Here is a 27,323-nt window from a genome sequence, read left to right as displayed (position 1 = left end):
TTTTGATAGTGACCTTCCTAAAGGATGTAAGGTAGTACCTCATCGTAGATTTGATTTACAGTTTCCGTAATTATTGGTGATATTTAACATCTTTTTTATGTGCTTATTGACCATTTGTATATTTTCTTTGGAGGAATGTCTATTTAAGTTCTTTGTCCATCTTTAAACATTTATTGTTATTTTTGAATTAAATAGATTCTTTATATATTCTGGATATTAATCTCTTTCTTGACTTGAAAATATTTTCTCCAATTCCATTGGTTGTCTTTTCATTCTGTTGGTTGTGTTCTTTGATGCATAGAAGTTTTTAATTTCAATGTAGTCAAACTTTTTCTTTTTTTCTTTTGTTGCCTGAGCTTTTGGTATAAGATTGAGTCTTATTTCAAGTACACATTGTGATTTTATACTGCACTTACTGACTTCTTTATATGACATATGGGATTTTAGCATACAGAGTTCCCCCCAACCCAATTTGATCCCATCACGGTATTTACTTGTTATGAACTAAGGCATTCATTTTTCTCTCTAATGCTGATTTCCACAACTTTTAGACTTGGTACTATGTTATCTATTTAAATGAATACAATGCTCAATACCCAGCCTCTTTATTCTTCACTTTCCTCCCTGTGTCCTTTATTTTGATTCATCTCTTAAGTCATTGGATATCAGGGTCCCATAAAACTAACCTCAAGGAGAGTCCCAGGTGTCATGTTCTCTACCCATGCACAGGAAACACTGCCTTGCTACCAACTTGGTACCTGAGGGATCCTCTCTTTCCTCCTTCCAATCTTTCCAAGTCTGGTTTGCACTTGTCTCATTTAGCCAGTTTGAGGCATTCTGGAGGACAAGCTACAAAATACAAATTGTATAAATTCAGTGATTCTACATATGAGTCAAATGCTCTTATTTTTGCATTTAAAACTGTCATTGCATAATATAAAAATGAGTACTAAATTTATACTAATATTTTAAATTTTAATTTTTCTTTACTTAGAATGATACATAGCAAATGAAAAGTACTGTAAACATCTAGAGAGAGAGAGGATGCAGAAGAAAGCAGAAAGCTTTGTACTTTAGTATTTTTAACAGAATTTTTTTCCTAGCTTTTTGAACAAAGAGCCCTGCATTTTCATTTTTCATTCTGTCTGTATATGTATATATGTATATATCTATACTTTTTTAGTAAAAATATTGCTTAACTTTATTTTTATGTAAGTTAGCTAATTTTCAGTTTTAAATTGTCAATCCTTTTAGTCTATTTCAAGTTATCTCAATATCTTGTTGTTTCATGTTTTATACATTATATTTCCAAAGTTTCTTTATATTTATTTTAATAATAGTATATGTTTTACTTCCAAAATTTTACACATAATTTTCTATTTTTCAAGAGATTTAGGTGTGTTGGTCATAGCAAAACAATTTCAAAAATCTCTTCATTTTTCTCTGTGATTTTGTCTTTTCCTTTTCTTCATGATGCCAAAATGCTCTACAAATAGAGTAATAGTGTAGAGTTAGATTTCCCCCAGTGGTTTGAATTCATGCTCATCTACTCTATAGGATGGCCAAGTGAAAGAAATAATTTATTTGAATTTTTAGGGTGAAAAGTGGAGTGGGAGGACTACTGTCAAACATAGTTTTGATCAGATGAAGGATAGGATGTTATTGCCCCTGAGGTTTCTTCTGTGTGTGTGTGCATGTGTGTGTGTGTGTGTGTGTGTGTGTGTGTGTGTGTGTGTGTGTGTAGGTGCATAGGCAAATTCTAAACACAATTTATTTTATTTAAGCACAATTTAAGAAGAGTGTGAGAGCATGAAAGAGTAAAGAGTAAATGATGAATGAGGGTCAAGGAGTGGGGAGCCAGAAGTGGAAGGTGCACATGGAACCATGGGCTGAGGGCTCCTAGATACCTATGCGATAAAGAGTACTGGAGAAAAAATAACTCACTGTCCTTAGAAAAAACTGACTCTTCTGTAGCCAAGGGGACAAGCAACTACTAAAACCAGTTGTTGTTTTTTTTTAAAGATGTTGGGGGTAGGAGTTTATTAATTAATTAATTTATTTTTGTTGTGTTGGGTCTTCGTTTCTGTGCGAGGGCTTTCTCTAGTTGTGGCAAGCGGGGGCCACTCTTCATTGTGGTGTGCGGGCCTCTCACTATCGCGGCCTCTCTTGTTGTGGAGCACAGGCTCCAGATGCACAGGCTCAGGAGTTGTGGCTCATGGGCCTAGTTGCTCCACGGCATGTGGGATCCTCCCAGACCAAAGCTCGAACCTGTGTCCCCTGCATTAGCAGGCAAATTCTCAACCACTGCGCCACCAAGGAAGCCCCTAAAACCAGTTTTTAACCCATTTAATCATTATAATGACAGAACCTAGTGACACTGCTGCTGGTAATCATGTTCCCATAGCCAAGCTCAATAAGGCCTGGCATACGCACCTCTGAGAATCAACCGACCCTCTGAGAATCAACCGACCCCTTGAAATACACGCTTGCCATGGCCTCTGAGTCAGACCAGCTCTTTTCTCCAGTGGGTGTGGCCATGAGCTACAAATGGGGCTCCCAGTTGGCTTTAGTAAGTAATAACTTCACCCCTTGTGTTCAGATGCAGAGTGGTGGTCTCCTCTGCATCAGATTCATTCACAGTTCTCCTCCTTCAAAGATAATTTGTCATGTACAGAATCATCAGTGTTGTTCTTTAATACTTTGAATTCTTTGTATCAGTACTTATCAGCTTTATTTAATTAGAGGCTAGGATTAGGGAATCTAGCTACTGTGATTAATTTGAAAGTTGCCTTTTATAAAAAAAAAGTCAAATAATGCTGCAATGAAAACTGTTTCCTCAAGTCAACAAGTTAACTAATGTTTATAAAATCAAACACACTCATGTTTGAATAGCGAATAAAAATTGGCAGCCTAGAGGCTACTGATCTTATCTCACCCCAGCTCACAGCAGGGTCAGTTCTCTCTATTTTCTACTTAGATGGAGGGCAGTGCCCATGCAGTTTAACTGTATGACAAATTACACACAAACTTGTAATGAATGTCTTTGTGATATGGCCAGATTAAAAACAGAAAGTATGCCTACAAACCAGAATCATCTTAACAGTTGAGAGAGTTTACCTCTATCTTACACATATTTCAGAAATAAACCCTTCCTTTGTATTTATTGATCTGGAAAAAGTCCCTGTCTTGCATGTGCTTTCACCACATATGCTCGTACAGGCACACAATGCAGAACCACCCTATAAAGATGTATCACCTCTTCCAGTAAGATATACTAGCCCCTCCCAGTTCATGAAGAGGTCCCTCATCACAGCCAGCTTGGATTCTACTCCCAAGCCCTACACAGGGAGAGACCAGAACCTCCTGATCTGGAGCTTGATACTCATGACATGCCCACATTTATACTACGGATTTCATCTTCACCTGAGGTTACTCATATGACCACAGAAATATCCTTGAGACAGACTGATGATGCTTGTCATCGTCAACTTGAAACCTGTGTCCTGGGCCTGGACCCGAATTCTTGCATTACTCTAGGGATCCAGTTGTTTTATTCATTGTGTAACCACCTTGTGACCAGCACAATTATATACTGATTCATGTTAAACTGTTCAATGTTTAATGTTAACATGTAAATATATCCCAGTTTTTGTAATCTTGTTTTGCATTTCTTTAATTTTTAAAACATATTACAGCTCTAAAAAAATGGAAGTGATCTGGCTTACATGAGCTTCAGAAACACATCCATCTCCTCAATTCATCTCCTCCTCCTGTCTACCCAGTTCTATGCTCTGTGTCAGCCCTTCTCCCCCAAGTGTAAGCCATGCATTTTGTGGTGGGGGGGGGGTTCCTAGAATGAGACTAGATGTAGCAATTTAAAGGAGCATGTGGGGAAGCCCCTGTGTGGAGAAGAAACCAGTATGATACTGACTCATCATCTTGCTGAAAGAACACAAGATGTGCTGGCTGAGACAGAAAGTGGAGAATGGCTTTGGGGAAGACAGCATCTGAGGTGACTCCTGAGGGGGCCAGGAGGAGACTGCCAGGCAGAGAAGGACATTCTGGAATTCAAAAATAGGAGAAGGTTTTTTGTCACCTTCCTCCAGATGGCTAAATAAAAATTCCTGGATATCTATAGACCAGAAGCATCTTGTGTATTTTGGGTGACTATAATCTAAAGACCATGCCCACGAAGGAAATTGAAGGCTTCTTCTTGACCTGTCGTAGGCCAAGTTCCAACCAAGAGTAGGACAGCCTCCTCCTTTGTCTCCATTAGCTGCTCTGCACGGGCCACCACGGTCTTCTTGTTCTACCACAAAGATGAGTCAGGGGTCTGTGCACTTGACAGGGAGCTCCCCCAGCCTGAGGTCCCGTATAGTGTGGAGAGCAGCCCCTGGTCCTCAGTCAGGCTCTAAAAAGCAATACCATCATCTTGGAAGCCAAAGGCTCTGTATTGTGGGGCTCACACCCTCAGTCTTTCCTTGGATCAGAGGTAAATACTAGGGGTTAAGTAATTTGTAAGGAAGCTATGTGACTCAGGTGGCCCAGGGCGAGCACGTGCTGTTTGGTGGCTACATTGTGGCCTGAGTAGAGTTGTCAGGGCCAGTCAGGGCATAGAGGGTGCCGGGGGCCAATTTGCAGCTGGTCTGCTTCTATAGTGCCAGGAGAGCCTGAGGCAGAGGAGGAGGAGAAGAAGATGAGGAAGGATGGGAGGAAGAGGCAGTGTGGAGGAGGTGGGGGGAGAAGTCCAAAGCCTGAACCCTGGACCCTCCAAGTTTAGAGATCACAGAGATGAGGAGAAAGCAGCACAGAGAGTAGAAAGAGCAGTCAGTGTGTCAGAAGGAAAGCTAAGAACCCAAGTCAGGAAAGGGCATCCACGAGGAGAGTGTGTTCAACAGCCCAAATGGTGCTGGTAATTCTAGGAAGATGAGGCCTAAGAAGCAGTCTTCCGATTTAGCAATGGTCATCGTGACCTTGACAAGAATAGCTTCAGGAGAAGTTATTGGATTGAGTTCAAGGGAGAATGAAAGAATGATTAAAAACAATTACAGGGCTTCCCTGGTGGCGTAGGGGTTGAGGGTCCGCCTGCCAATGCAGGGCACGCGGGTTCGTGCCCCGGTCCGGAAAGATCCCACATGCTGCGGAGCAGCAGGGCCCGTGAACCATGGCCACTGAGCCTGTGCATCCGGAGCCTGTGCTCCACAGCGGGAGAGGCCACAGCAGTGAGAGGCCCGTGTACCACAAAAAAAACAAAAAAACAATTACATATGTTTCTTGTGTATGTTTTCCTGTAAAGGAAGGAGAGAAATGGGGAAACAGGGCTGGAGCTGTAGAGGGAAATGGGGAGAAGAGACTAGAAGGGGATGCATGTTTGATTTCTTGTTTGTATTCTCCCCAGATTGGTGGAAGGGGAAAATGAGGCAGAGGAAGGGAGAATACCTGGTGAGTGAGAGAGAAGGATGTCATGCCCAGATGGTGGGGCTGCCCCAAGACGTCATGGACAGGTCATTCGCCATAACAGGAGGGAAGATAAGTGCGGCACATGCCATGGGGGGGGGGCTTTGGCAATTTTCATCTGATTAACATCTATGTTCTTAGAAATCAAGCAGTTTGATTCTGGTCTTTCAATACCAGCTGATGGATTATCCTAATTCAGCTTTCCTTTAGAAAAGCTAATTTCAAGGCTCTCTATGATTGGACCATAAATTAAAATCTTCTAGGGCATCAAGTCCATCAGTGATTCTAGTTAGACGATGGGGTTATTTTGTGACACATGAAAGTTTATGGCAAGCAACTGTATAACATTTTGTTATTTTAATAAGGGAGAAAGAACGTGGCCTATTGTATGATTAGATCAACCCAAGGAAATGAGATTTCCAACTATCTGATCTTTGCTTTCTGTTCATATTCAAATGTGACAGCCCCATTTTTCACTCAAATAATGAATGATTGTGTACTAGTCTGGATTCTCCAGAGAAGTAGAAACAATCTGATATATAGAGAGAGGTTTATTATAAGAAATTGGCTCATGTGGTTATCAAGGCTGAGAAGGCCTAAGATTTACAGCCAGCTAGCTGAAAACCCAGGAAAGCTGATGGTATGGTTCTTGTCCAAGTCTGAAGGCCTGAGAAGCATTGCTGGTGGTGTAAGTTCTAGTCCCAGGCCAAATCCAAATGCCGGAGAAGACCGCTGTTCCAACTTGAAGACAGTCAGACAGAGAAAGCAATTTTTCTCTTACTGCATCTTTTTTTTTTCTATTCAGGCCTTCAATGGATTGGATGATGCCCACCTACATTGGCGAAGGCAATATGCTTTATTCAGTCTACTGATCGAATGCTAATCTTATCCAGAAATGCCCTTACAGTTGCACCCAGAATGATATTTAAGCAAATATCTGTGCACCCAGCGACCCAGTCAAATTGACACATAAAACTAAACATCACAAATAGATACACATGAAAATAAATGTAAAGTGCATATTTAAGGGAAACTGATGCCATTTGTTAGGCAATGAGGCCATCCAAAATATGGAAAATTTTCAGAATATAGTTGGGAAATAATCAGAACAGGGAACTGTTGTGGATCTTCTTTTGTGTGTGTGTGCTGACATATTATATAACAGCATATAGCAGAAGAAAACATCTTTGGAAATTAAGACAAGAAGATCTTATGTTAGGAATGCATTATTTTGTTAGGGCTGCCATAACAAATTACCACAGACCAGGTGATTTAAACAACAGAAATTTATTTTCTCACAGTTCTGGAGGCTGGAGGTCCAAGATCAAAGTGTCAGCAGGTTTGGTTTCTTCTGAGGGTTGTCATGGAAGGATCTGTTCCAGGCCCCTCTCCTTGGCTTACATCTGACTGCCTTGTCACTGCCTTGTCCCCACACGTCCTCTTTGTGCACTCATGTCCCCATGTCTCTGTGTGTCCAAATTGCTGTTCTTATGAGGAAACCAGTCAGATTGGACTGGAGCTCACCCTAGTAGCCTCATTATAACTTAATCACCTACGGGTGTTATTTTGGAAAATAAGTGAAGAATGTGCATCAAGGCAAAGGAGTCATGAGCTGTGTCAAATGAGAAATATGAAAACTGAGACTTGACTATTGGCTTTGGAAATGTGACTTGACAATTGGTGATTTGACAAGAGTAGTTTTGGTAGAGTGTCAAAAGTCTGACTGGAGTGGGTTTAAGAAAGTATGGATGGAGAAGATTTGGGGAGAGTAAGTACAGACAATTCGGTGTAGAGGGGAGCAAAGTGGGCCAGTAAATAGCTGAGGAAGTGGGCCAAAAGAAGGGTTTTATTTACTTATTGTAAGATGGGACATATAATAATAAACTTGGATGATATTAGAAATAATTCAAGGAAAAGTGAAAAATTACAAGAGGAGAGAGAGGAAATCCTTAATGGACCTTTGTCCTTAATTAGGTACATGGATGGATAGATCATCCTGTTGTAAGGTGGGGAAACCCAGTGTCCTGGAGCAGATGCTGGTGGGCAGGTAAATGCAAGATAAGTGGCTTGTGGAAATTCTCTACTGATTTCTTCGCTTCTAGTGAAGTCAGAAGAAAAATAAGAAGCTGAGAGTGAGGTTTGTGAGGAGATGTGGGGAGAGAGAAGAGTGAGGGAAGGTTTAAAAAGTGGATAGGAAAGAAGTCAAGAGACACAGAAGCATAGTGTTTTTTGGCAAAATTCAGTGTACACAGATGTTTCCGCTCACTTGATCTCAACATAGTTGTGCATTTTTCTCTATTCTATTTGGCTGCTCAGGTGCAGACAAAGGAAAGGTGGAAGGGTGGGGTTAACCAGGGTTGTGGTTTTGTCTCCACAGTGAGTTCTAGGAGGTGAGAGAGGGACAAGAGTGCACGTATTGCATAGAGCCACAAACTGTGGGATTTAGGAGGTGTAATCAAGGAGAGATGGCAGCAAGACAGTGACAGAAGGTGAAGAGAATTGGGGAACTGGTCACTGAGGAGATTGCAGTGCTAGATGTATTTGCCCAGTTATTTGGCTAAAGATGCTTAATTCTATTATTTGAGTAAATATTTGGGGTGACTGTGTTTTATTTCTCCTTTGAAATGTTTACAGAAATAGTAAAGAACAAAGGGCTGACTTCTCAACTTCTGAATCTAGAATTATTTAAAAGAAGCAAACTGAGTATTGAATACTCATAAAATGGCCTTTCTTATCCTGAGTATTTGAGGAGGCAGGGTCAATCTTTAAGGTCACTGGAGGTGTGAGCGCCATGACATAATCAGGGAGTACCCTTGAGGCCCAGACAGAAGAGTTGCTATTAAGAAGTATAGAATATTTTTATCTGGGCATCTATCAAGCTTATCTGTTCTAATGCTTCACTTTGCAGTGGAGGGATGCAAGGTGACTCAGCTCATCTGAGCCAAGTCCCTACTCAAATCCACATCTGTAGATGGTTGGGTTTTCTGCTCCCTGGCTACCTCCTAACTCACCAGATATTTTTGTGCAGAACAGGTCCACAAATAGGCTTCTTGCAATCTGCCCCCAGACATGGCTATCACCTTACACACTGCAGACGCCAATAGATCTCAGTGAGATGTGCAATCTTCCTCTACACACCCCCAAGACAGATCCTTCCACTAACAGCCTCTAAGGTGTTTTAGCACACATTGTCCAAAAGAGAACTTACTTAACATTCCTGACGAGGGGTACCAAAGGAAAAAAAGTTCCTAAAAGAAACCAAAGGAGTATTCCCAGATAGGGAGACTGTGGGTGGGAATGAGCTGCAGCAGGAGAAGAGAAATGAGCAGAAACAATGTATAACCACCCACATTGCACTCTTGCTGATTGTGCACAGGGGGCGCCTGGGCTGGTGCTCCTATGGTTTGCAGCCCTGGCAGTCAATCTCACCTGTATTTGCATATGGGCACCTCAAAAAGTATATTAGTTCTCCCTAAAGAATACAACATAGTAGCTTGAAACCTCCTATCCAAGCTTCAGAGTGTGCTCAAAAGGCATTTCTTTTGTCTCTCATAAATGCCCAGAGTTCTTAAATACAAGTCTGATTAGTACTGTGTGTATTAGGTGTCAGTGCCAATTATGTTTTTCTTGTCAGAAAACGAAACAAAACAAAAAACTAACTAAAAGCTACAATTTACCAGTAGCAGGAGTTTTAAGAAAATAAAGATGAAAAAGCAAATTTTCTCTTCCCAGGGGTCCTCATTTCTTTTACCAGGTTTGTCTTGTTCTGTCTGGATCTTATGATTTTCCCTACCTTTGCTTTCCAAAATTTGATCTGACTCACATTCACAGGTCCCGTGTTTCACTTAAAATACAGGTGATGTGAGTTATAGTAGCTCCAATGCTATATGAATTTGGAGTTTGCTTGATTCCTCTGTTCCCCAAAGGCCAGTCTATCTTTGGGAAACTGTGGTTCTCCAAAACGTGAACCATAGAGATACCATATGACCCGCCAATTCTACTCCTAAGTATATGCTCAAAAGAACTGAAAACATATGTCCACACAAAAATTTGTACCCAAATGATCATAGCAACATCATTCATAATAACCAAAAAGTGGAAATAATTCAAATGTTCATCAACTAATGAATAAACAAAAAGTAGTATATCTGTACATTGGAATAAAATGAGCAGCAAGAAAGGATGAAGTACTGGCATATGTTACAATATAGATTAATCTTGAAAAAATTACTCTGAGTAAAAAAAGCCAATCACAAAAGAACATTTATTGCATGATCCATTTATATGAATTATCTAAGATAGGCAAATATAGAGACAGAAAGTAGAATAATCTATGTAAGGGCCTAGAGGGAAGGGAGAATTGGGAGTAACTACTAATGGGTGCATGATTCCTTCTTGAGGGAACTAAAATTTTCTAAAATTAGATTGTAGTGATAATTGCACAACACTGTGAATATACTAAAGAATATTGAATTGTGCACTTCAGTTGGTAAATTGCATGGCATATGAATTATATCTTAAAAGGTACATACTGAGAGCTTTAATATGCAATGTACTATTTAAAGATCTAGGAAGGATATACAATAGATATAAGATTTGCCCATAATGAACTGAAAATACTGGTTTGTAACTTTTTTTCCCATATCTGCATTATATATAAAGGTATGGTTTTGTGCCAGTCTTAGCTTGATAATGATGCCATTGGTTAGGAACACCTGGGGCACTCACCTGGGCTCTACTGCTGCCTATGGCCACTCCCACAGACATTTCCCAACCAGAGCCAATGCTGTGGCTGGACTGGTCCTGGTGGTCCTTATTATGATTGCAGGATGCACCACATCAACAATCATCAGGGAACTTTGAAAAAACAAGGTTTATTTTTCTCACTTCCTGATGAGTACTTAGCACATCTGGGCCCACACAGCAAGGTCTCGAGTGGAGAGAAAACACAAGGACCTGGGTCTTTGCCTTTATTGGGATTGAGAGTGTGGTGTCTTGGGTTTCACATCTTTACTCTTTATTGGTGAATTTAATACATAAGAGCAAGAATTAAAAGGGAAGAAGGAAGAGAAAAGCAGGGTCACTCAAGAGGTCAGTTATCTAGGTCACCCAGGGCTTTCTACAAGGGAAGCTTCATGGGTGGGGGGCGTGGACTGGCTCTTTATGTAGTTGTGTAGATGGCAGTGTGTTTATTCGAGATGGATATCTTTGAAATGAATGCCTCAGTGTTAATGTCCTGAAACTGTGTGTCCACCTGACTAAAATGAGATGAAATGAGTATTAGTTTTCCTTATCATGTCTTGTGATATAATGTGATGTTTTTCCTACCCCTGCAACAATTGATGGGCACATCAGAACTCTGAGGCCTCTGGTCACTTGACACTCAACTTCTGGGTTTGGGACCTCAGTATGCTGGCTGAGCATGGGAGGACTACTTGGGGCACACAAAGCACTATGAAGTATGGATCCCACCCTTACCCTGCTAATTGCATCATGCACTGTGTTCCTCACTTATGTAAAGCATCTATTCCATTCCTTTTTCCTTTCTTGCTTTCTTAAATCTCTCCATGCTCCCCACCCTACCCCAACTTTTTCCTCTGGTCTCTTGCATAGATTTTTAGCAGTATTGATCCCCACTAATGGAATCTTAGGGTTAAGAATATTGAGACTTTTGATTTTTATCTTCTTTTTGATAAAGGGGAAAGGAATATTAACACTATAAATCCTGAGATAAAGCCATGCACAAGGTGTTATGAAAGGCTACAGACAGGGCAAATGTTCTGAATTTGAAAATCTTGGAAACTTGGGTGAACAGAGCAAGGGGGTGCCCCCTTTATTGTAAGGGAATTTTAAAAAAAATATTTATTTATTTATTTTGGCTGTTCTGTGTCTTAGTTGAGGCATGTGGGATCTAGTTCCCTGACCAGGGATCGAACCCGGGCCCCCTGCATTGGGAGCATGGAGTCTTACCTGCTAGACCATCAGGAAAGTTCTGTAAGGGAATTTTTAAAGAAAGTTATTTTATTAAAGTATAGTTGATTTACAATGTGGTAATTTCTGCTGTACAACAAAGTGTTTCAGTTATACATATATATACATTTTTATCATACTCTTTTCCATTATCGTTTATCAGAGGATATTGAATATAGTTCCCTGTGCTATACAGTAGGACCTTGTTCTTTATCCACTGTATATATAATATTTTTAGTTGACACTTCTTCCCAGGTAAAATTCTTCAATGACTTTCCATTTTCTTATCTTCGCTTTCAAAGCCATACTAAATTTGGCTTCAGTGCCTCTCTTCAGGCTTAATTTCTTTTAGTCCTCTGCAGACAAACAGACCTACTCATCATTTCTTTTATATGTGCCTTGCTCCAGTTCTCTGCCCCTCAGATCAGGCAGACTTGAACCTCTTCACATCTATGTGTGCAGATCCATGCTGCTTCCTCCAGAACAACTTCACCCAACCCAGAAGGAAATAATGGTAGAATTCCCCAGAATGGGGCACTCTACTTCTCTGGAACTCTCTCAAGGTCCTTTTTGCTTTCTACCTGGTTTCCTAATTGCACTGTGCATATCACAGGACTCCTAATTTACCATCTTCTTGAAAGCAGACATTTTATCTTGTTCTATTTTATCTTAAGGATAGTAAGAATTTCTTAAATGTTTATTAAATATAAGATGAATAATAGTAATCTTAAAAGATATTTTTCAGGGAAAAGCCTCTTGTTCACTAATCATTAAATTGAGGTATACAGGTTGGAAGCCTCCTTTGTGAGATAATTTGTTGTTTTGACCAGGAGAAACCATTCCATCCCAGTTCCATCCTTGTTCAACCTCTTAGTTAAAATCTCCCTGGGCTATAGCTCCAAAGGGCCAGATTAAATTCCCTGCTCCAACAGATATGGCCTAAGCTACTTACTACTCTTAGCCTTGGATTGCTCATTTCTAAAATGAGGGAAATAATATTCTTTGGCCTCAATTTCCCTGTCTGAAACAGGATCCCTAAACTTATTAGAAATCTGAAATACGCCCAATTTACATCTATCCCTAAGTATCTCAAAATGGAAATGTTTATATTTTTACCATATTTGTTAGAAAACAAATGCTTTGGGAACCTGACCAGAGGAGAAAACAATTGCTAATGTTTAAATTGTTTATCATAGGGTCTTTTTGAACACATAACAAAAAGGTAAGGTCCATTTCTCAAAGCCTTCCTGAATTTTCTAAGTACACTTAATCATCATTAAGCCTTAAATGATAAGCGAGATCAACGTGATTGCTGCAAAAACATGATAAATTACTTCTTACCACCAGCTAGATTTTAAAATATTAGAATACTAGAGGTTTATTTAAAATTTTTGAGTATATTGAATATTTTATCTCTAAGACAAACCTAAGCATGTATATAGAAAATGTAAGAAAGTGATTTTGCATTTAAATTAAATGCATATTAATTAATGTGGATTACATTTACCACATTTGAACTTGAAAGTAAGCTGGCAGTGAAAACTGAGCAAGGTTATGGCTTTGTGATTCTAGTGTAAAAATACTCCACAAACATAAAGTGCCCTCTAATCATTGTTTAGAATTCCTAAATAGAAAATGTTTAGGACAGCATTCAAATGTTGGCTCTCTACTCACCTAAGATGCACACCATGTGCCAGGGCAGTTCAGGCAGAACCATCCTAAGAAGGGCTGTGAATCTCTGCATTCCTGCCCTAATATTTTGTGAGTTGCATGTCATCTTATCTCAAGTGGATGCTGTGTGTGTGTGTGTACAACAGAAAAATAACATGGTTCAGTCATAAGCATTAGGTCAGTTTGTAGTAACCTTGAGGTTTAAGCATGAGACTAAATCAGTTTCTGGATGTCAGACACTACTTTTTCTCTTAGAAGGGGATAAAAGCTCAATTAAGGCAATTCCTGTATTTTACACATGAGGCAACTCAGGCCCACAGAGATCATCCAAGTGCTTAAGGTCATAGATCTGGACTTGTCTTAATAACACATGTAATAATTATATATCTAATAACAGTGCCATGTTTTAGACATGGTCTGTAGCATTTTATGTGTATTATGTCATTTAGTCCTCACAGCCACCCTAAAAGTCAAACATTATGAGAAAATGAGGATGGAAAAAGTTTACTCCCTTATCCAAATTACACAGCTAATACCTGACAGAACTGGGATTCTATATCTGACTCTGGGTGTTTAGCTCCAAACTGCAGTCTGCAGTGCTTCTGCTGGTGGAGAAGAGCTGCCGCTCCAGAAGGATGTCTACAAATGATTGTGTTATGTGGTCAGACAGCTGGTGGATGTCATACTTCTCATCCATAGTATTAATTACTTTCATACACCTCATACTTAAGGCAATCATTTGTAAGCTCTATCAAAACTAAATCAACGTTTGATCAGGAGATCAAATATCTTAGAAAAAGAGCCACTTTTAACCTGGTGTACACAACCAAAATTTTGAAACACACACAGCAGAAGAACAAATTATCAGTAAAATGACTGTACTACACAGAATGCAATAACAATTAACCTGGTAAACATCATGTTTATATGACTGTTATATGAACGTCCACTATTCATCAAGGGGAAAAATGTTCTTTCATTTTCTTATGTACGTATCTACTTTCTTCCATGTTAATAGTCTAGCAAACATTGGCTTTGCTGTTTTCATGATGACGTAGTGAAATAAACAGTGGAATTTAATGCTGTCATTAATGGGTAGACCATTCATTTAACTTTAATCAATGTGACTACTGAGAGTTCATTGAAAATCCATACTCTTGCTTCTATAATATTGAAGCATAATTAATTATAGAAAGATATAATAAATGTTTCCTAAATGGATATAGAAAACATATAGAAATCTAATGGATATAGAATTAGATTTTAATAAACTAAGTGCTTGTCTATTATATAGTATATAAGGTGATTAGCATTTTCTCAGTAAGTTTTGGGATATACACTTAGAAGTGGTGGGCCTTGAAAGATAAAAATACAGTGAGGTTAGAGATTGATATAGTTTAAAGCCTGCCCTTTCTGTTCCCCTTTTTGCTGTGTATGAGCTATTGTCTATGCCATAATGGTGTAAACTAGAGGAGGAAGATGTATGTGATTTGCTGCTTTAATGCCATTGAGCCCCCAAGGATCTGGGCAGAGCTTGTTTCATTATCATGAATATAAAATTGCTACATTAGAGCTTGGTCTGAGCATACTATAACTGAATAATCCATTCACAATCTAAATATGAATCATTATTAATGCAGGATTTGTGTTAGTACTAAATCACATTATTCTTGGAAGTGTTTTATTTGTTCCAAGGTGATGTCTGTCAATCTTGAGAGTTGTTAGAGTTATAATGAAGGCTCTAAATAGAGCAAATAATTGTCTGAGTGACTCCCTATACTGGTAAAAACTGAGTGTACTTTCATACTAGTACAATGTATGCAGTGATAGTTACATCTGAAAATATGAAGGATAGCTTCATTTGGTTATCTGTGATTTTTCTTTCTAGAAATTACTTTATTATTCATTGGTTCTTACATATGACCTATAAATGAGATAGTTATTATAAGTAGAACTTGGAATGTCAAAAATGAGGGAAGTTCCAGTCCCTGAGGTACACATAGGGAGTCAGTAGTGAATCTGGTGATATCTCCCCATTCCCCAAAGCTCAAATTTGGGACAAATTCTGTTTTGGAAAAGATGGTTTCATAGCTCCCTGGGACACCCAACATGGAGGAAGCTGAAAAATCTAACTTAAAATTAGAGCATGATTTCTCAGATGTAACTTAAGAAACACTTTGTAATCTTTAGAGCAACCTTAAGAAAATAACTAAAATTATATAGTAAAACATTCAAGAATGGAATTAACATAGTCAACTAAAAATATTTATTTATAGTAAAAGAAGGTAGTCAAAGAGGAATGAAGAAACAAAAAAAGATAGGAGACATAAAAAAAACTGCAAATGGCATCTTTAAAGCCAGCCATGCCAATAATTATATTCAATGTGAATGGTCTAAATATCTCAATAAAAAGACAAAGATTATTAGGCTAGATATAAAAACAGTATCTATGTATATGCAGTCTATAAGACACACACATAGATTCAAAGATACAAATAGTTTGGAAGTAAAAGATGGAAATGGCTATACCATACAAACAGTAATCATAAGAGAGCTGAGTGGTTATATTAATATCAGAGAAAATGAACTTTAAATAAGAAATATCATTAGATAAAAAGAGGTGAAAAAATGAGGAAGACATAAAAACTATAAATTTATAGACACAAAACAATGGAGCCTAAAAAGGTACAAAGTAAAGCCTGACAAAATGGAAAGAAGATATAGACAAATGGAAAACTATAGTAAAAGATTTTGATATTCTCAATAATTGGAAGAACAACTATACAGAAAATTAGGAAGAATGAAGACTTGAACAACATTATTGACCAACTTGACCTAACTAACCAACATAGAATGTACTACCCAATGGCTGATGAATAATATATATTTTTTCAAGACCACCATGAGGGACTTCCCTGGTGGTCCAGTGGTAAAGAATCTGCCTTACAATGCAGGGGACATGGGTTTGATCCCTGGCCAGGGAACTAAGATCCCAAATGCTGCAGGGCCACAAAGCCCATGCGCCACAAATACTGAGGTCGCATGCCTCAATGAGAGAGTCTGTATGCCGCAAACTACAGAGTCTACGCACCCTGGAGCCCGCATGCCACAACTAGAGAGAGAAAACCCACACACCACAACTAGAGAGAGAAAACCTGCACACCACAACTAGAGAGAAGCCCGTGTGCATCAAGAAGACCTGACACAGCCAAAAAAAAGACCACCATGATCATCATCCTGGATAGCTCTAAATTTAAAAGCTTGTTACTTAAAACGATTGAAATTATACAAAGAATGTTTTCTGAGCACAATAAAACTAAATGGGAAATCAACAGTTGGGGAATTTATAACCTCCCATGTATTTAGAAACTTAAAAACACACTTTTAAATCACTCATAGATCAAAGAAGACATAAAAAAGAAATTAGAAAGTATTTTGAAACTGAAGGAGTAGAAAAACACAGAGTATCAAAATTAATGGATGCAGTTAAAAAATTAATCTTTTGATGTCTATATAAGAAAAGAAGGGTCTCAAATCAATAACCTAAGCTTCCACCTTAAAGAAGTAGAAGAGAAAAATTAGCCCAAAGTGAAGCTGAAGAAATAAAATAATTAAATTAAAGCAGAAATCAATGAAAAGGTAATAAAAATGCTAAAAAAAATCGATACAAACAAAAGTTGGTTCTTTGAAAATATCAACAATATTGGCAACTCTTAGATAAGCTACAAGTAAATAAAACAAAGACAAAAATATCAGACTCTGGAATGCAACAGGGTCATCCCTACCTACTCTACAGAAATTTTAAAGATTATAAGGGAATATTACAGTCACTATTATGTTAATAAATTTGATAGCTTAGATAAAATGATCAAAACCTTTGCAAAACAAAAATTATCAAAACATCATTTCAAGAAGAAATAGAATTTTTCAATAGTACCATAACAGTTAAAGAAAATGAACTGATAATTAAAAATTTTTCCACAAAGATAAATCTAGCCCTTGGGGTTTTACTGGGAAATTCTACAAATACTTAGAGAAGAAATAATTTCAATCCTTTATAAACTCTAAGAAATCACAGAAAGAAGGAATACTTCCCAAATCATTTTATTAAGCCAGAATTATCCTGATAGCAAAGACAGACAAAGATATCTCAGGAAAGCAGCAACAGCAAAAACTACAGACCAAGATTTCTCACAAATACAAAAATCCTTAACAAAATATTAATTAATGTTTTGTTCATATAAAAATGATTACATACCATGATCAAGTGGAATTTATCCACTTGAGTTCAGAGTTGGTTTACACCTGAAAATCCGTTAGTGTAATATACCATAATAATAGAAGTAAAGAAAAAAATTTACATTATTTTAATAGATATAGAAAAAGCACTTGACTACACCCAGGACCCAATTATGATTGAAAAATAAATAAATAAATAACTTGCAACAAACTAGGAATGAGAAGGGAAAAATGTCAACATGATTTAAATAATCTGCAAAACCCTGTACTAATATCACTCTTAGTTGTGAAATATTGAATGTTTTCCCTTAAGACTGGGCACAAGGCAAGAATGATTTTTTTTGTTACTTCTATTAAACATTGTACTGGAGATTCTAACTAATACACTAAAAGGACATAAAAGTAAGAATAGATTAAAAGCACATAAAGTGAAAAGGAAAAAATAAAAGTGTCTTTAATTTGGATTATATATCTCTGTAAATAGAAAATCCCAGGGAATTCACAAAAACACCCTAATAAAATTAGCAAGGTCACAACACATAAAATCAATATACAAAAAAAAATTGTATTCCTATGTACTAGCAACAAACAATCCAAGTATAAAATTTAAAGAATAATTTAATTCAAAATATCTTCAAATAGAATAAAATAATTAAGAATATATATAACAAAAGAAATAAAAAGTGTACATATTGGAAACTAAAAAATGTTGCTTATAGATATTAAAGAAGATCTAAATAAATGAATATGTATTTTATATTCACGAATCAGAAGATTCAATACAGTCAACATGGCAATACCCTCTAAATTAATCTATAAATTCAATAATATCTCTATCAAAACCTCATCAGAAAACAAAAACAAACAAACAAAAAAACCTCATCAGGTCTACTGTGAAAATTTACGTGGTAGTCCTAAAATTTATGTACAAATGCACAGAACCTAGAATAGCAAAACCCATTTTGAAAAAGAACAAATTTGGAGGATTTACATTACTTGATTTCAAAACTTGCTCTAAAGGCACAGTCATCAAGATACATACACTAACGAATAAGAATCAAAGGTCAGGGGCTTCCCTGGTGGTGCAGTGGTTGAGAGTCCGCCTGCCGATGCAGGGGACACGGATTCGTACCCCGGTCCGGGAAGATCCCACATGCTGCGAGTGGCTGGGCCCGTGAGCCATGGCCGCTGAGCCAGCGCATCCAGAGCCTGTGCTTCACAACGGGAGAAGCCGCAACAGTGAGAGGCCCGCGTACCGCAAAAAAAAAAAAAAAGAATCAAAGGTCAAGAAATAAATCCTTTCATTTATGGAAATTGATTTTTGACTATGGTACAAAGATGATTCAGTGGGGGAGAGGATAGCGTTTTCAGCAGATGGTGCTGGAACAATTGGATATTCACATGTAAAAAATAGGAACTTAGGTTCTTACCTCAAGCCATATACAGACGTTAACTCAAAATGCCTCATAGGTTTAAATGTAAGAGCCAAACTATAAAACGTCCAGGAAAAACAAAACAAAACAAAAAAAAGACAGAAAGTCTTTGTGATCTTGAGTTAGGCAAAGATTTCTTCTATACAACATCAAGGCATGACCCAATGTAAGATAACCTTGATAAATAGGACTTTCAAAATTAAAAACTATGTACTTCATAAGATTCATTAAGAACGTGGAAAGACAAGTTGAAGGTAGGGAGAGGATATTTGCATATAATTTATTTGAAAAACACTAGCATCCTGGATACGTAAAGAATACTTAAAACTCAATAATAAGAAGGAGAGGATGTGCAGAAAAGGGAAACTCCTACACCGTTGGTGGGAATGTAAACAGGTACAGCCACTATGGAGAACAGTATGGAAGTTTCTCAAAAAACTAAAAATAGAACTATCGTATGATGCAGCAATCCCACTCCTGGGCATATAGCCAGACAAAACCATAATTCAAAAAGATACATGCACCCCAATGTTCATTGCAGCACTATTTACAATAGCCAGGACATAGAAGCAACCTAAATGTCCATGAACAGAGGAACGGATAAAGAAGATGTGGTGCGTATATACAGTGGACTATCATTCAGCCATAAAAAGGAACGAAATTGTGCTAATAGTCTTTGGATAGACCTAAAGACTGTCATACAGAGTGAAGTAAGTCAGAAAGAGAAAAACAAATATCATATAATATCACTTATATGTGGAATCTAGAAAAATGGTACAGATGAACTTATTTGCAAAGCAGAAAGAGAGACACAGATGTAGAGAACAAACTTATGGATACCAAAGGGAGAAGGAGGGGTGGGATGAATTGGGAGATTGAGATTGACATATATGCACTACTACGTATAAAATAGATGACTAACGAGAACCTACTGTAAAGCACAGGGAACTCTACTCATTGCTCCGTGGTGACCTAAATGCGAAGGAATTCTAAAAAAGAGGGGATATATGTATACATGTAGCTGATTCACTTTGCTATACAGCAGAAACTAACACAACGTTGTAAAGCAACTCTACTCCAATACAAATTTTTTAAAAATAAGAAGATAAGTAATCCAATTAAATAATGAGTAAAATAGTTCAAAAATATTTCACCAAAGAAGATATATAAATGGCTAATAAGTACAAGAAATGATGCTGAACATTATTGCTCATTAGGGAAATGCAAATTAAAACCACCAAGAGATACCACTACACATACAAGACAAAAAAACCAATAATAGCAAGGATTCACAATGGTGTGGAGAAACTGGAAACTTTTTTCATTGCTGGTGAAAATTTAAATAGCATAGTCATTTTGTAAACAATTTCTTAAAGGTAAACATGCCTTGATTATATGATTCAGCAGTCCCACTTACAGGTATTACCCTAAAGAAATGCAAGCATGTATTCACACAAAGATGTGTATATTAGTATTCATAGCAGCAGTATTCATAATATCTAAAATTTAGAAACAATATGAATGCCTATCAACTACTGAATAGATCAACAAAATGTGGTGTATGCATACAGTGGAGTACTATTATGCTGTTAAAAAGACAGAAATACTGAAACTTGCTGCAACTTGGATGAACCTCAAAAACATTATGCAAAGTGAAAGATGCCAGAAACAAAAGGTCACATATTATAAGATTACATGTTTATGAAATGTCTATAAAAAGCAAACTTACAGATGTAGAAAGATCATTTGCAGCCAGGGCTGAGGGTAGGAGCAAGAGTTAACTGTCAATAAGCACAAGGGGATTCTCTGAGGTGGTGGAAATGTTCTAATACTGGATTGTTATGGTTGCACATTTCTATAAATTCACTAGAATCATTTAATTATACACATATAATTGGAATTTTGTGGAATGCCAGTTATATCTCATTAAAGCTGTTAAAAATTATTAATGAAAAAACTCAGAAACAGATCATGCTTGGTTATGCTTTTCTATTTTACTTTATAGAATGCTTGGGTTTTAAAATTTTTATTTTGCATATTTTGCAGACTTGGCAGGCAAAATCATTTCTAGTTTGTATAGAAGAAAAGTGAATCTAGCTTTCCTGAGGTTCTGCAAAGCTGTGGTGTCCTCCCTGCAGCTCCATGACTCACAATTGCTTCACCTTTAGACAAATGTTTAAAGACGAGCCAAGGCACAGCAAATACTGTACTTCAGGCCTTCACCCTGTTGTTTCTGATTCCTGGCAATGCCTCAGCCTCAATTTGTCTGCCTGAGAAAAGCCTTTTTTTTCCATACCCTCACTTTTATCCCAGCACCATCTCATCTCCCATGTGAAATCTTCTCTGACTATATTCTCAGCAAACTGTAGAAATCCCGTGTTTCCATATTATTATGTTCCAAGCTCATGAGAGCCCTCTCAAACTGTAAACTTGGTAGCATTGTCTATCCTCAGCATAGGTTGTGAAAATCTAGAGTTCGGGGCTTCCCAGGTGGCGCAGTGGTTGACAGTCCTCCTGCCGATGCAGGGGACATGGGTTTGTGCCCCGGTCCGGGAAGATCCCACATGCCGCGGAGCAGCTAGTCCCGTGAGGCAAGGCAGCTGAGCCTGCGCATCCGGAGCCTGTGCTCCGCAACAAGAGAGGCCACGATAGTGAGAGGCCCGCTCACCGCGATGAAGAGTGGCCCCCGCTTGCCACAACTAGAGAAAGCCCTCACACAGAAACGAAGACCCAATACAGCCATAAATAAATAAATAAATAAATTTTTAAAAAAAAAGAAAAGAAAAACTAAGGAAGGTTAAAATGTTAAAAAAAAAAAAAAAAGAAAATCTAGAGTTCAAAGACTCTACCTTACTCACATTTGTGTTGTTTGTTCATAGCATGCAGAAAAGCAATCAAATAATTTTTATTGTCTGATTATTTGAATGGATGGTTTTGGAGAGTAGGAAATCAAGGTGAGGTAAGGTCTGAAGACCTAAAGTGCATTCTGCTATTTAAAACTCTGGGCTTCCCTGGTGGCGCAGTGGTTGAGAGTCCGCCTGCCGATGCAGGGAACACGGGTTCGTGCCCCGGTCCGCGAAGATCCCTCATGCCGCGGAGCGGTTAGGCCCGTGAGCCATGGCCGCTGAGCCTGCGCGTCCGGAGCCTGTGCTCCACAACGGAAGAGGCCACAACAGTGAAAGGCCTGCGTACCGCAAAAAAAATAAAAAATAAAAAATAAATCTAACATTTATTTTTGTAGACTTCTCTTAATGAAACTATATCACTTTAAGGTTATTTTGCTTTTATCATAAGTTGTTGAAACATACATCATTTAACTTACACTGGCAGCATCAATTGCTCAGATCATTATGTTTACTCATTGTGTTTATTTCTTCTGGTTCTAGGAGTTCTTTTGCTCCTGAGATTGACTGATCCACCTAAGTCAGACAATGTGTCTTTAGTCAGCCTCTGACAGGCAACTGGGTTTGGACAATTATTCAAAAGAGAACCCTTGAGTCATAATTCTTGGTAACAGGGTATTTTTAAAGTTTTATTTAATCCCAGGCTAAAGCCTCTGCAGAACTTTTCTTACCAAAGCAGTCTAGTACAAAAAATAAATTAACACACAGCATTTATTCTCTTTATAAGTCATTTGGCATATCAATAACATACTGCTGTTAGCTGTCTTTTAGTATATTCATAGCTTCCCAAGTTGACCAGAGAGCCATTAAGGACTCTTATTTATATTTCTTATTCCCCCGCTCTTCCTCCAGAATACTGTACTCAAGTCAGTACCAGATAAACACTTTTTATTGATTGATTGAGTCTCAAGACTTCTGTAGCTATTTGAAAATGGTAAATGTGATCATCCTGGAATTGGAGCTGCTCCCTAAGAATTAATCCTTTATCTGCACTTTCTGACCTGTGATTAGAGAATCAAATTCCCCTGTCATGTCAAATCAGATTTTGGAGTGAAGTAAGTGTAACTCTGACATGACTAAAGTTCTTCAGATCTGTATCACAAGATAAAGGAAATGGCATGTAACTATTAGAGCCATATATTGAGCTGACATTTGAATTCACAAATGCAACTTGCTAACTTCAAGGTAGGTTGACAGATAAAAGTGGGTCATATCAAGAGAGTCTGGGGCTTCCCTGGTGGCGCAGTGGTTGAGAGTCCGCCTGCAGACGCAGGGGCTGCGGGTTCGTGCCCCGGTCCAGGAGGATCCCACATGCCGCAGAGCGGCTGGGCCCGTGAGCCATAGCCACTGAGTCTGCGCGTCTGGAGCCTGTGCTCCGCAACGAGAGAGGCCACAACAGTCAGAGGCCTGCGTACTGCAAAAAAAAAAAAAAAAAAGAGTCTGAAATCTTTATTCATTTTAGAGCTCAGTGATTTGGGGATTCTCTGAACTCAGAAGCACTATGGGGAAAAGGGGGATGGAGAGAGATTTGATATCTCTTGAATCTTCATTAGACCTAGAAAATCATCTGACACTTTTATTACTGGCTTTGTAATATGCATAGTGAAATTTATCATGTCTAAATCTGCAGTGCTAATATCAATCTTTTTCTGATTTTGGATAGGAAAAAGGGAGGCCAGTTTCTGGGAAGGCACTTCTAGGCAGCTACATCAGAGTTTCTGGAGCTGACAACCAAATATGAGTATTCCTTTTAGGCTTCCCAGGTTACTCTGTAACATGTAGCCAAATTTAAGAACAAATACTTAGTAATACAACTTTTGTTGGTATTCTTCATTGTCTTTAAATATCTTGGTTAAAATAGTGATGTGGTAAGAACATTAACATATTTTGCAGCAATTCCACTCCTGGGTATATAGCCAAAAAAACCAAAAACACTAATTCAAATAGATACATGCACCCCAATGTTCATAGCAGCCTTACATACAATTGCCAAGGTATGGAAGCAACCTAAGTGTCCAAAATATGGATGAACGGATAAAGAAGATGTAGTATATACATACAATGGAATACAACTCAGCCACAAAAAAGAATAAAATATTGCCATTTGCAGCAACATGGATGGATTGGAGGAGGTTATGCTAAGTGAAATAAGTCAGACAAAGAAAGACAAATACTGTATAATGTTATTTATATGTGGAATCTATAAAATACAATAAACTAGAGAATAAAGCAAAAAAGAAGCAAACTCACAGATATAGAGAACAAACTAGTGTTCAGCAATGGGGAGAGGGAAGGGGGAGGAGCAATATAGGGGTAGGGAGAAAAAAAATGTTATTATGGGATTATATGAAATCATGTGTGAGAAACTTTTGAAAATTGTAAAGCACTATAGAATTTGAGGAATCTTTAATTCAATAAAAAAATTAATTTAAAAAAAGATTCTATCAGGCAGGTATGGAGATCTACTCATCTTGAGGCTGCAGCTGCCCAAGACAAGCCTTGTATGTAAGTTTCCCTGCTTATTAAACCTGCCACCTACCAAAAAATGTAAATTATTATTTGTTCTCTGTTTGACTTTTAAGCAAAATGATACTCTATTTGGTTTTTAAGAGTACTATCTAGAACAAAATGATGTGAAAAATAAGAAAAACAAAAGAACTCAGGGATGTCAACAAAATAAAAGCCATCATCAAACAATGGACTAAATAGATCATTTCCTATTGAGGAAAGAAACAATGGAAAAGGAAGGTTTAAATCATAAAATGTTATTTGCAAACTAATGTATACTCAAAATAAATGGATTTAGAAGATACTAAAATATAAGGAGATACCAACAGAGGGAGCACTGCTGTAGAAATGTTTAAACTATTTTGCTCAGTCTTTTACACATTTTACTCCCCATATTCTGCATGACAAACATATGAATATTGTGTGAGCTGAATACATCTATTGTCTTTTGACAACTGTAATAATCCCAGAAGATGAATACAACATATTCATGAACCAATATGAGAACTATACAAAGCAAAATATATTTAAATTATAGAAACTCTTTTCTATTTTTTAATAGAGCAGGAAATTTTCAGCAATGTAGAGAGTGTATATTGTTTTAGAGGGCACACCTTTCCTGAGATGGCAGTACATAGATATCTCACTGTTTAAAATGATTTTTAGAGTGGACAGGACCTCACTGGCTTTTCATTCTTCTTAAATCTTTATTAATCACTACATAAGGTAAATAATTATTTATATTTAAAAAAATTTTTTTGGTATTTTGTTCTACAATTGAGGATCTTGGAAGTCACCACTCCATCCTAAGAAGGAAGCATCTGAACAGACTGAAAAATCAACTCCTCTTGGATCCATTGGAGAAGGTGTTGCCAGAGCTGCTCCAGGTCTTTGCTCAAAACCCAACAACCCCCTCACCTTTAGCAGGACTGTCCTTGCTCCCAACCCTGCAATCCCCACCTTTATCAGGAGTTAACATAAATCTTTAAATTAAAGGGTCCAGATATAAGCAAGGAAGCTACAAACAAATGAACAAACAAAACACCAGATGGAACCAGCTGGGACAAAGATGGCAACAAATCTGACCTCCAACAGACCCTGAGTCTCATTAGACATTGATTTTACTATATTAGCATATTAAATGACACACTTATCATTGGCCCGTACCAGACACTAAGGACCAGAAAAGGATAAAAAGGGTGTGGCAACCCCTCCCTCAGGAAAAGCTCTGCCCCTTCCCTGATAGACTAATGCATGTGCCTCCCCATCATTAGTCTCACTCCTCCTCCCTTTGTCTTTAATATTAAATCCCTCTCACCAGATGGGAGAGAAGTTGATCTGTGAGCTTAGTTCCTGCTTCTCCATTCTTTGGCCACTGAATAAAGCTTATGTTCTGTGAATTTCAGCTTAGGTTTCATTATTCACCTATTTGAACCTGAATGGAAAAAGAACCCTCCCCTGCTGAGGCAGAGATTTACCAGTGAAAACTGCTGTGGGAACAAGTACTGAGGTAGGAAAACCTCAACTGCAGTTGATGAATTGCTGGAGGCTCGGTGCAGACAATTCTGAGAGTTAAAAACTCCAGGGGGCCCCGTCCTAGGGGCCCCCACAATATTGTGAGATTTACCTCCAGATGCTCTACCAGGTTCCCACAGTAAGTATTAGAGAAAAATCCCCTCTTGCTTCTGGCAGGGGTAGGGGGAAAGGAACAATTTTGAAATACAGCAGAAGAATAGAAAACCTAAGAAAAACATTTTTTTAAATGTTGAAATAAAAAAAAATACTGTAACAGAAATGAAGAATACCTTTGATTGTGAAATATAGTCAAATATACCACTCCCCAATATGCCACTTTGGCATAGGATCATTTTGAGTTACAGGTACTTAGAAAAGAGCAAATGCAAGAAAAACGCTCTAACCCTTCTTCTTTTTCCTAAAGATGAAATTCTGATGTGATAGATGACCTCTCTGCAACGTAAGGTAAGTAACATTCTTATCATCCAAAACAAGAAGCTGAGACCTAGAAAATTCTATACAAACAGACACTGATAAAAAATAATTCTTGTATTCCTTTAGCCTCCCTGCATAATTTACTTTTTCACACTTGCACCTCTTTGTTCAACCTAATATAAAAGCATGTAGGTTCTGTTATTTCTTTGGGTCTTCATTCCTTATGAGGGCTCCCATGTCGTGTAAAACATATAAATTTGTATGTTTTTCACCTGTTAATCTGTCTTATGTCAGCTTAATTCTCAGGTCCAGCTGAAAAACTCTAAGAGGGTAGAAGTAAAAATTTGTCTCCCCTGAAATGGGTTTATTAGCAGACTGGACATGCTGCTGACAGAACTGCTGAGTTAGAGGGTATCTCAATAAAACCCACAAAAACTGAAAAGCAAAGAGAACAAAGATGGAAAAAAACAGAACAGAATATCCAAGGACTTTGGGACAACTGCAAAAGATGTATCATACACATAATGGGAAAACCAAAAGAAGAAAGAAAGAAAAGAAGAAGTATTTGAAACAATAATGACTGAGAATTTTTCCAAATTAATGTCATACACCAAACCACAGATCCAAGAAGCTCAGAGAACAATAAGCATGATACATGCCAAAAAATCCTACACCTATGCATATCATTTTCCATTAGAGAAAATCAGAGACAAAGAAAAAAATCCTGAAAGAAGCCAGAGGAAGAAAACACCTTATCTATAAAGGAACAATTACAACCAACTTCTCAGAGAGCATTCAAGCAAGAAGAGAGTGGAGTGAAATATTTAAAGTGTCGAGAGAAACAAAACAAAAACAAACACCAACCTAGAATTCTGTACCCTGGGAAGTTATCCTTCAAAAGTGAAGGAGAAATAAAGACGTTCTCAAACAAACAAAAATTGAGGGAATTTATTGCCAAAAAACTTGTCTTATAAGAAATGTTAAAAGAAGTTATTTAGATAGAAGGAAATAACATAAAGCACATGTGTGAATCTACATAAAGAAATAGAATATTGAAAAAGGAATAAGTGAAGATAAAAATTTTTTAAATGCCAATCATCCTCTAATAGGGCTTCTTAAAACACACTTCAATCAGTCTCACTCAAAAAAGCTATAGACTATCAGCGGGGGTTGATAGAAACTGTAATATCCT

Source organism: Pseudorca crassidens, chromosome 7 (genome assembly GCF_039906515.1).
Source record: "Pseudorca crassidens isolate mPseCra1 chromosome 7, mPseCra1.hap1, whole genome shotgun sequence".
NCBI lineage: Eukaryota > Metazoa > Chordata > Mammalia > Artiodactyla > Delphinidae > Pseudorca > Pseudorca crassidens.
The sequence above is the reverse complement of the archived record's forward strand: the minus strand, read 5'-3'. Positions refer to the sequence as shown.